This window comes from Kogia breviceps, chromosome 13, assembly GCF_026419965.1.
Source record: "Kogia breviceps isolate mKogBre1 chromosome 13, mKogBre1 haplotype 1, whole genome shotgun sequence".
Taxonomy (NCBI): Eukaryota; Metazoa; Chordata; class Mammalia; order Artiodactyla; family Physeteridae; genus Kogia; species Kogia breviceps.
The window spans coordinates 88,928,721-88,940,833 of record NC_081322.1 but is presented as its reverse complement, the minus strand read 5'-3'; the positions used below and the strand labels follow the sequence as shown (position 1 = coordinate 88,940,833).

The 12,113-nt window shown below is 41.2% G+C and overlaps 1 non-coding gene across 1 annotated transcript; it reads right to left on the bottom strand.

Annotated features, from left to right (window-relative positions):
* Positions 1–7,535: 7,535 nt before the first annotated feature.
* LOC131740287 (U6 spliceosomal RNA) lies at positions 7,536–7,640 on the bottom strand. Its single transcript, XR_009330883.1, has one exon. It is a non-coding gene; the product is annotated as a U6 spliceosomal RNA (small nuclear RNA).
* Positions 7,641–12,113: the final 4,473 nt, after the last annotated feature.

The following is a 12,113-nucleotide window of genomic DNA, read 5'->3' as shown; positions in this document are numbered from 1 at the left end:
TGCTTGCAGACCCCGACAGCGCAGAGCCCTTGCGTTCCCTTTGCATCTTCCCCAGGTACGACGGCTTTCGCTGACACTGAATGAGCGGAATAAGTCGCTGTTCGGGGCTTCACGGGCAGGGTTTGTGGACCTGCATCCCCTGCGGTGGCCCAGGGAGGCCTGCTCACCAGCCACCCTGGTTGTCTTTTAGGTAAGAGCTCCCCGGCAAACGGAAGCATAATCCAGAAACATAAGCCTGGGAGTCGGTGTCCTCCAAAATAGGCTGCTCAAAAGTTCCTGCTTAGGGGAGGGAGAAAACGTCTATCCATAATTATTTTCTAAAAATAAAAAAGGAATTAAAATGTAACCCATTTAATATATAGGCTGACCCCGACCTCACCGTCCCGTGTGTCAGTGGGTCACACAGCGCCAGGGCCGGGCCAGGAATTGCCGGACCTGGAGTTTATACATTTCTGGGGATAAAAGAGGGATTTGAGGACTTCTTTACCAAAAAGAATTCATACGGGTAAGTGAAGTACCCTGAGGCCACCCAGTGCACGGACAGTCAGTCTGAATGTACCGGTGGGTTATTGGAGGCGACACCACGTCGAAATACTTCTCTGCAGGTGGGTGAACAGCCTCTGCTCCCAGGAAATATTTCCCACGTCCCCCACTCAGGCCACAGTCCAGCAGCCCCAGGGACAGCCAGCTTCTGGTCGAACGCTTAGGTGTCTGTGCAATACCGTTTTTAAACACTGTGACTATCACCCATGCGTGTATACAATAAAGATATATTCTTAAGAGTAAATAACTTCTGGGCTTCCCTGGTGGCGCAGTGGTTGAGAGTCCACCTGCCGATGCAGGGGACGCGGGTTCGTGCCCCGGTCCGGGAGGATCCCACGTGCCGCGGAGCGGCTGGGCCCGTGAGCCGTGGCCGCTGAGCCTGCGCGTCCGGAGCCTGTGCTCCACAACGGGAGAGGCCGCAGCGGTGAGAGGCCCGCGTACCACAAAAAACCAACCAACCAAACAAACAAAAACAAAACAAAGAGGAAATAACTTCTTAATTTAAAAATCATGGAAAATCAGTGAAAATGCATTTGCTGATGTAGTGACAGCTTTGACAGGAATTACAGAGAATGAGTCTGGGGCAAGGTCATAGGTACAGCATCATACGTGAAATTAATTCATTGCATCATTCCTGGGTAAAAGCCCACGCAGAATGAGTGGAATCCAGAAACGGGCAAAGAAAAGTAGGATATCATTAATCTGATTATAAAAATACAACATAGACTATGTCAGGATTGTTATAATGGCACGTGTCGTGGCACGGGCCCTGGCCATGGCTCTCTCGTACCTCACAGAGGTCACTGGTTCCTTCTGAACGGGGCACTTGGAAGATTTCAATGTTTGCTGAGTTATACGCCTTTTCTCCTGCACAGGGGACGTGTTCGCTATGTGCTGACCTTTTCTGTGATAACAAATGACTGCTAGATTGCTAGCTTTCAGAGTTCAAAAGAAAAGTCTAACCAAGATCCTTCAAAGCAAAGATAAAATTATCACATTTTATTCTGTTTAACTGAAGTCCCTAGTTTGCACCAGGGTTCACTCTTGGTGATGTATATTCTATGGGTTTTGACAAATGTGTAATATCCTGTATCTACCACTTGAGTATCATACAGAGTATTTTCACTGCCCTAAAAGTCGCCTGTGCTCTGCCTGTTTATCCTTCCCACTCCTCAGCCCCTGGCAGCTAATAATCATTTTACTGTCTCCATGGTTTTTCCTTTTCCCCCCTGTCTTACAGTTGAAATCATACAGTACGTAGCCTTTTCAGATTGGCTTCTTTCACTTAGTCATATGCATTTAAGGTTCCTTCATGTCTTTTCAAGGCTTGAGAGCTCATCTCTTCTAGTGTTGAATCATAGCGCACTGTCGGGATGGACCACACTTTACTTATCCATTCACCTGCTGAAGGGCATTTTGGTTGCTTCCAAGTTTTGGCTGCTGTAAACACCTGTGTGCAGGTCTTTGTGTGGGCATACGTTTTCAAATCTTCTGAGTAAATACCAAGGAGTACGGTTGCCAAATCACATGGTAAGAGTATGTTCAGGTTCATAAGAAGCTGAAACTGTCTTCCGAAGTGGCTGTACCGTTCTGCACTCCCATCAGCAGTGAATGGATCCTGGTCGGCACCTGGAATTGTCAGTGTCCCAGTCACTGGCCATTCTCACAGGTGTGTAGTGGCATCTCATTGTTGTTTTACTTTGCATTTCCCTGATGACATATGATGTGGAACATCTTTTCGTATGCTTATCTGCCACCTGTATGTCTTCCTTGGTGAGTTGTCTTTTAAGATCTTTGGCCCATTTTTTAACTGTATTGGTTTCTTATTGTTGAGTTTCAAGTGTTCTTCGTATATTTGCAATGCAAATGCTCGGATACGTTTTTGCAAGTATGTCTTCCTAGCCTCTGACTTGTCTGTTCAGTCTCATTAACGGTGTCTTTCACAGAGCAGAAGTTTTAAATTTTAATGAAGTCCAGCTTATCAATTTTTTCTTTCATGGATTGTGCAGCTTTTAGTGTAGTATCTCAAAAACTCACTGCCACAGCAAGGTCACCTAGATTTTCTCCTATGTTCTCTTCTAGAAGTTTTATACTTTTGCCGTCTATGATTCATTTTGAGTTGAATTTTTGTGAAAGGTTTGAGGTCTGAATCTACATTTTTCTCCCCGCATGGATGTTCAGTTGTTCCAGCATGATTTCTTGAAAAGACTGTTCTTTATCTGTTGAACAGCCTTTGCTCCTTTGTCAGTGATCAGTTGCCTGTATTTGAGTGGCTCTGTGTCCTGGCTCTTTACTCTAGTTCATCGATCCATTTCTCTGTTCATGCACCAATACCCCATTGTCTTAACTTTTGTAGCTTTACAGTAAATCTGGAAGTCGAGTAGGGTCAGCCCTCTGACTTTCTTTTTCTCCTTCACCATTGTGTTGGCTACCCTGGGTCCTTTGCCTTTTCATATAAACTTTAGAATCAATTTGTTGATAATCACAAAATAACTTGGTAGGGTTTTGATTGGAATTTTGTATTGAATCTATAGATCAAGTTGGGAAGAACTGATGTGTTCACGGTACTGAGTCTTCCTATCCATGAATGTGAAATATCACTCCATTTATTTAAATCTTCTTCGATTTCTCAGTTTTGTAGTTTCCCTCATGTAGATCTTGTACATGCTCTGTTAGATTTATCCCTAAGTACTTTTTTCAGTGCTAATGTATTGTGTTTTAAATTTTAAATTCCATTTGTTCACTGCTGGTATATCAGAAAGCTGATTTTTGTATATTAACCTTGTATCCTATAGCCATGGTATAATCACCTAATTCAAGGCATTTTGGGGAGTCAATTCTTGGGATTTTTTTACATAGACAGTCAGGTTATGCGTGAACAAAAGACATTTATTTCTTCCTTCTCAACCTATATACCTTTTCTTTCCTTAACGCATTAGCTAGAACTTCCAATACAGTGTTGGCTAGGAGTGGTGAGAGGGGAAATACTTGCCTTGTTCCCTTTCTTAGGGGAAAAGTATCTAGTTTCTCCCTGTTAAGCATGAAGTTAGCTGTAGGTTTTTTGATGTTCTTTATCGATGAGGAAGTTCCCTTCTATTCTCAGTTTGCTGAGACTTTTTATCATGATGGCTATTGGATTTTTTCAAATGCTTTTTTTGGCATCTATTTCATCTATTGATGTGATGTATTAATTGATTTTTGAATGTTGAACCAGCCTTGCTTACTTGGGATGAATCATACTTGGTCATGGGTGTATACTTTTAAAATACACTGTTGGATTTGATTTGTTAATATTTTCTTGAGAAAGGTTTATTTTATTATTTTGCCTACAGTTCTTAGTTTGCTCCAGCACTATGTGTGGAAAAGGCTATTCCTCCTCTATTGAACTGCTTCTGCACCTCTGTCAGTTTGATAATTTCATTCTCTAGTCTGTTTCATTCTTCTGTGTGTCTAACCCTTACCAATATCATACCAATATCATATCAATCATAGTCTTGATAATTGTAGCTATAGAGTAAGCCCTAATATTGGGAAGAGTGATTCCTCCTACTTCTTTTTTTTTGGGGGGGGGGTACATGGGCCTCTCACTGTTGTGGCCTCTCCTGTTGCGGAGCACAGGTTCTGGACATGCAGGCTCAGCGGCCACAGCTCACGGGCCCAGCCGCTCCGCGGCACGTGGGATCCTCCCGGACCGGGGCACGTACCCGTGTCCCCTGCATCGGCAGGCGGACCCCCAACCACTGCGCCACCAGGGAAGCCATTCTTTTTCATTTTTGGGGGATTGTTCTATGGTCTCTCCCTTTCCGTATAAATCTTAGGTTTACAGAAATTTTGCTGGACTTTTGATAGAGATTCCATTAAACCTACGGATCAGTTTGTGGAGAATTGACTTCTAATACATGAGCATGACAAGTCTCCCCAACTATTTACGTCTTCTTTGATTTCTTATATCAACATTTTGTTGATTTCTATATTTGACTTCTGTTTTCACTTGTCCATTTTTAGGATATATAGATGCAATGAATTTTGTGTGTTTACCTTGTGTCCTGTAATCTTACTAAGCTCATTTATTAGTTCTGGGAAGTTTTTTGGTAGATTGCTCGATATGTTCTACATAGACAACCATGGATCATCTACAATACAGACAGCTTTGTTTCTTCCCCACAAATGTGTATGACTTGATATATTTTTATTTTTCCCTCTTATTACACCAGAACATTCAGTGCCGTGTTGAACAAGAGGGGTGAGCACAGGCATCCTTGCCTCACTTCCAGTCTTAAAGGAAAATAATTCAGTCTTTAACCTTTAATTGTGATATTGGCTGTGGGCTTTTTGTAGATACTCTGTAGGAGGCTGAGGAAGTTCCTCTCTATTCCCAGTTTGCTGAGAGATTTTATATCACTGGGTATAGAATTTGTTCAAATCCTTTGTCTGTATCAATTGATTTCTTAGCCTATTGATATGGTGGTTTATGTTGACTGATTTTTGAACGTTGAACCAGCTTTGCATATCTGGAAATTCTACTTTTTCATGGTATATTAATTTTTTTATACATTGCTAGATTGGATTTGCTAATATTTTGTCGGGAATTTTTGAGCCTATGTTCATGAGAGAGATTGCTCTGTACATGTTTTTGGAGGGAGGCTATCTTTCTCAGCTTTTGCTGTCAGGGTAATAATTAACCTCATAAAATGAGTTGGCAAACATCCCTTCCTCATCTATTTTCTGGAAGAGATTGTATAAAATTTTGTGTTAATTCTCACTTAAATGTTAGATAAAATTATCTTGTGAAACTATCTGGGTCTGGGGATTTGTAAATTCAATTTCTTTAACGGTTTTGAGACTTCTAAGGTCACTAAGGTTATCTTTCTCATCTTGGCTGAGTTTTGGTACTTTGCGGGTTTTGAGAAATGATCCATTTCTTCTACGTTGTCAAATTTATGAGTATAAATTTTACAGTATTCCCTTACTATTATTTTGATGGCTGAAGGATCTGTGATGATATTTCCTGTTTCATTCCTGATGTGGTGATTTAGGTCTTTTTATTTTTGTCAGTATTGCTAGAGGTTTACAGATTTTATTGAGATTTCTCAAAGAGCTACCTTTTGTTTCATTGATTTTTTTCTATTGTTTTCCTATTTTCAATTTTACTAAGTAACACTATTATCTTTATTATTGCCTTCCTTCTGCTTGCTTTGGGTTTCTTTTGCTTTTCTTTTTCTAGTTTTCTGAGGTAAGAACGTAGAAAATCACTTTGAGATTTTTCCTTTCTATGTATGCATTTAGTGCTGTAAATTTCCCTCTTAGCTGCATCTCACAAATTTGGATATGTTGTGCTTTCATTTTCATTCAGTCCAATTTATTTTAAAATTTCCTTTTAGACTTCCTCTTGGACCCGTGGATTATTTAGGAGTGTTGGCTACTCTCCATGTTTGAAGATTTTCCTTTTGTCTTTCTGTCATCAATTTCTAGCATGACTCCCTCCGTCATTGATTTCTGCTATGACTCCATTATGATCAGAGAACAAACTCTGTATGATTTCAGTTTTTTTTTAAATTTGCTAAATTAAAAAAAAGTTATCCAGGATATGGTCGGTCTTGGTGAATGTTCCATGGGTGCTTAAAAGGAACGTGGATTCTGCTGTTCTTGGGTGATGTTGTTTAATGACGTTGCTCAGTTCTTCTGTATTCTTGCTGGTTTTCTGTTTAAAGGTTCTGTCAATTGCTAACAGAGGGGTCACGAAGTCCCTAACTGTAAATGTGGATCTCTCTTTTTCTTCTTTAAGTTCTTTCAGTGTTTTCTTCATGTTTTTGAAGTTCTGTTGTTTGGTGCATACATATTTAGGATTGCTATAATCTTTTTGGTGAATTGATTCTTCACTCATTGTGCAATGTCTCTCTTTGTCCCTAGTGATTTCCTTTGCTCTGAAGTCTACTTAATCTGATACAATATAGCCATTCCTTTTTTGCTTTTGCGTTATATATCTTTTTTCATCCTTTTACTTTCAAACTACTTTTGTACTTAAATTTGAAGTGAGTTTTGCGAAGACAGTGTATCCTTGGGTTGTGTGTTTCTATCCATTCTGCCACCCTCTGTTGTCTAATTGGTGTATTTAGACCCTTTACATTTAGAGCAGTTATTGAAACCTAGGGCTTATGTCTGGCATTTCAATTTTTGTTTTGTTTCTTCTGTTGCTCATTCCTCTGTTTCTCTTTTCTTGCTTTCTTGTGGATTACCTCAGCCTATTTTAGAATAGCATTTTAATTTATTTATAATGTTTTTGATCATATCATTCTATATAGTTTCCTTAGTGGTTGTTCTAGATATTACAACATATATAAGTAACTCATCATAGCCTCCTTATATCAACATCTTACCACTTTGAGTGAAGTATTGAATGTTTACTCCCATTTGGGTACCTTTAACCCTTTTCTACTTTTAAAATAAAATTGTCTTAAGTGTTTCCTCTATACACATGGAGCACTACATCAGATAGTGTTAAGTGTTATAATGTTTGCTTTCCACCATCAAATCTAATTTAATAATCTCATGAGAAGGATAGTCTATGATTTTTACCTCTATTTTTACCCAGTGAATTAAACTGCTAGAGTTACCATAGCAAAATTCCACAGATGGGGTGGCTTAAACCCCAGAAGTTTATCTCTCACAGTTCTGGAGTCTGGAAATCCAAGATCAAAGTGCCAGCATGGTTGGGTTCCTGGTGAGAGATCTCTTCCTGGCTTACAAAGGGCTTCCCTCTCCCTGGGTCCTCACATGGTCCTTCCTTTGTGTGAGAACACCCCTGGTGTCTCTTCCTCCTCCCCAAAGAGCACTGGTCCTATTGGGTTAGGGCCCCACCCTTATGTAACCTTACTATTTTAAAGGCTCTATCTCCAAATATATTACATTGAGGCTTAAGGTTTCAACATAAGAACTTGGGGGGAACATGATTCAGTCCATAACGCTCAACCATTTCTTTTCCTTTCTGAAAAAAAAATATTGAACATCTCAAGAATTTGTGTATCATCTTGTGCAGGGGCCATGCTAATCTTCTCTGCATTGCTTCAGCTTTAGTATATGTATTGCCCAAGTGATCCTTCCGATAGTTTTTGAATACTTAAATAATTCTTGTTGATTGAGTCTGTTTCTCACCATAGAATCTGTTTCTCACGTAGATTTTTTTATCTTTATAATATATTGAATAGATTCATTTTCAAAAGCAAGTTAACATCCGCTTGTCTATGTTGACTAAATTTTGACATGTCCTTAAAACATTATAACTTTACCAGTGTATTGGAGCAATTGGTGAAATTTAGGATGTAAATTAGATAATAGCATTATAGCAATATTCAGTTCTTAAATTTGGTCATTCTACTGAGGTTATATAAGAGAATGACATTTGTATTGAGAAATATATGATGAAATACTTAGGAGTAAATGGTCATTATGTCTGTAACTTTCTCTTAAATGGTGAACTAATAATAATAATAGTATAATTATATGTATATGTACATACATATATACATATAAAACATATGTAAAGAGAGAGAAAGGGAGACATAAAACATGCATTTTATGTGACACAAAATGAAGTATGTTTACAATTGATACATCTAGCTGAAGAACTTATGGAAGTTCATTGTACGATTCTTGTACCCTTGTATAAGTTTGAAATTTTTTCAAAATAAACAGAAAAACCTTAGAGTTAAAAAGATAATTCCCTCTCAACTTTACCTGGGGATATCATAGATTCCAAGATGAAAAGAGCCTTAGTTCTATTTTTCTTCAGTATATTAGCATTACTAGTAAAGATAGAATGAAAACAAAACTACAGTGCTAACTGCAAGTATAATCAATAGTCAGTATGTGTTTCCAAGTACAGAAAACAGTTCAACAGAATTTGGCATTTTTGATTCCCTTGAACGGTCCAGTAATATTGTTTAAGACGTGCAGAACCTGTGGGAAAGCATCTTCTTCATAAGCCAGTTGACAAGCTTGTTATGAATTAGAAATCATTTGAGACTGAAACTGTAGGCACATAAGTTCTCTGTGGCTGAAGATTGGAGGAAATCCAACTAAGCTCTTATACAGATACAGCAGCAGATTGGATGGTACTCTGAGTAAAGTGGGTAAGCCCGTGAAACACTTGTAAACAAGAGCAAGTTTCTGGAAATGGAGGTGACTTATTTGACGCCTTCGGTGCAGGCAAAATTTCAAAATGGGTGGGGAAAATGAATACAGGTCACAAAGGGAAAGCACGTTAAGTGACCTAAGATCTAGATTGCAATATCTAGACATATTTGAGAATGTTTACAAACGCTGAGATACAAAGAATTCTAGACTAAAACAAGGAAATAAAATATTTGAAAACCTTTACACGTGTTTTGCCTGGAGGACTGGAAGGATAGGCCTGCCGGCGTGGGACAGACTAGATGCTTTCTGGCAAATACACTGATCCCAAGGTTAGACAGAGCATATGTGTTTGGCTCCGGGACTTTGGGCCCGTTTGAGAGGGAAGGGACTGAGCAAGACCAGGCTGACCTGGTCCTGAGCCCCAGGCACAGTGGGTTAGAACGAGAGGATCAAACTAACCGGACTTTCAGTGAGCATCTCGTGTACTATGAAGTTTTCTTCATCGGGGTACTTTGTACCCCAGAGCAATTCCAGGGTACTCTCAGTAAGGAAGAAAATGGGTGACAGGGGTTGGGTGGGCAGCCAGCAGTGAGGCCACCAAGCGGGAGTCCCGGCCACCCGCTGGGCCTGGCAGTGACACCACACCGACACCAGGCAAGTGGCCGTGAAGCGCCTGTACCTGGTGCTCAGAACGCTTGTAGAACCAGCAATTAGAGGAACCAGAACAAATAAACAAGCAGGAAATCGTCAATACTGTTATAGATCTGATACATTTGCGTTCACACTTAACCAGAGAACAAGAGACCAAACACAGCCGCTGTCATTCTGCATAAGACGCGGTGCCATCATAATTCAGAAAGATAGGCTCTGGCACCATCAAGCCAGAGAGAAGATGCACACATCTTAAAACTGGGCATGAGCGGCTTCCCTGGTGGCGCAGTGGTTGGGAGTCCGCCTGCCGATGCAGGGGACGCGGGTTCGAGCCCCGGTCCGGGAGGATCCCACGTGCCGCGGAGCGGCTGGGCCCGTGAGCCGTGGCCGCTGAGCCTGAGCGTCCGGAGCCTGTGCTCCGCAACGGGAGAGGCCGCGATAGTGAGAGGCCCGCGCCCCGCGATGAAGAGTGGTCCCCGCTTGCCACGGCTAGAGAAAGCCCTCGCACAGAAACGAAGACCCAACACAGCAAAAATAAATAAATAAAATTAATAAACTCCTACCCCCAACATCTTCTTAAAAAACAAAACTGGGGATGAGAAATTATTACTAAAATTTGGGTCTTGGCCACACTGGGCTGCATTTGGAATCTTAGCCTTAAATTACAGGGGACCTTGTCCCTTGGCCTGGTACAAAACGGCGAGGCAAGTTTCCCACTTTGTAAATTGTGGTGGAAATTGGAGGGACACAGCTCGGCTGACAGCGTTAATAAACTGTGGCATTGAAGGATATTTGTAAAAAGATATCTCACATTTCCCTCTAAGGGCCTTCTTTCTCGGGCTTACGGAGTGGAGGGAAAGGTGGGAACAGCGAGAAACTGCAGACAAGTGACCCTGAGGCCCAGAGAAGGTGAATTGTGTGCGTGTGTGTCCTTCACTCTCTGCTGGACCCCTCCACACTTCCTCCGCGCCCCCCCCCTGCCTCCTTCCACGCTGGGCCCCGTGTGGATTCAACTGGTTCAGCCTGAGAGAAGGCCTGAGGTAGTCGTGGAGAAGAAGAAAAGAAAGGTCACAGACAAACGCTTTTCTTTATCATGAGAATACCCACAAAGCCTGGCTGAGGGCTGAGCAAAGTCTCGTCCTATAGATGTTCCCACAGGGGCTATCGGTACTGATCCGGATCCTCAGCCTCAAAGCCAGATATATTGGCTCAGTTTCCCAAAAGCATGTCGAGGTCACGTTAGGATAACCTGAGCCATATTTGAGCTTCTTAGGGTGCATGTGAATTCTTGACACTTGTGGACTTTAATGAACAAACTTTCTTCCAAAGGCTTACTGTCATGGATTATGAAAGCTAGCACTGGACTCCGTTTAATTCACTTACAGGCTATAGGTTAAGGGTGTAGCCTCCAGAATTCCCCCAAACTCAGAAAAGGGTCAAAGACCCACACCTATAATACGTACTTTTATATGCACAGATGTGCAAACTTACAAGCACACAGGTGCATCTCTTGTCTGTCACATGAGGGAGTTTGAGAACATGATCTTCTTAGATACTCATTCAGACTGTAAAATGCCATGAATATACATGTCTAGAAATCTAGGGACCAGATACCACCATCCCAGAGGGACAAGTAAACTGGACACACACACACACACACACACACACACACACTTACTAATGCCTTTCATGTGTAAAACAAATCTTGTCCTATCGCTAGTATAGTCTAGCTTTAAATCTGATTCTTTAAACAAAGACTATAACGGTAGGTCATATGCACATGCTCTGGGGCTGTCTGAAAGATGGACCCGTCTCTTTCCTTATTTCCGGTTTCTCTTCCTGAGTCATCCTCGGCTGAACGAGTGCTCCCCAAATGTGCTGGGTCACAGTGGTCACTGGGGGCCCCTGGTAAAATGTGCAGTTCTAGGCCTTTGCCTGAAGACTCTGATTTAGTTGGTCTGTGTTGGGACCCAGGAATCTGTATTGTTATCAAGCTTCTCAGTGAATTCCTGTGACGATTAGACACACTTGAGAAATCCTGAATCAATGCACCTGGCTGTGACCACTGGTGCTGATTCGATCCGGCAGACATGAAATTAAAGGATGTTGCATGATCACAGAGCTCCTTCCTTGGAGCACTGAATGAGAATGAGTTCCGAGTTATCCATAAAGTTTCCTCACCGAGGTCTTAGGGTTTGAAAATGCAACACTGTGCCATTGATTTCTTAGTCCTTCTATTCTTCTGCCTTCCTGGTCCTACTTGTATCTTGGTTTATTTTTATCTGTTTGGAATTTTCTCTGACCTGAAATTCTATCACATGGGATTACTTTAGCTTTCCAGCTATTTCTCTGTTTTTGTTTTTTTTTAAATTTCTCCTCATCTTCTACACTTACAGTGATGTAATTTACATCACTATTTTTGGATTTTTAAATATCGTCTCAAATACTGCGCTTGATACCACCCTTAATTACGCTATGCTAAATAATATCTTTTTGTTTGTACCAATCTTAGCCTGGGGATCTAGCTGTCTGTCAGATGTTTTTGCCGTCCAGTGGCATCAGTGTTATCTTGTCAACTAACTTATACCGGAAGGCCAAGGCAGAGAAGTCTAAGTATTCATGGCATACCAAGAATATTTTGACATGCATCCAAAAGCATTATAAATGTAAAGTATGGAGAATAACTACTGGGTTTACTCATCATAAGAAACAACGTTACCGAGGCCAACGCTGTCCTGCTCTGCACGACAGGCCAATAAATCGAGAGACGAGTTGTTGGGACAAGG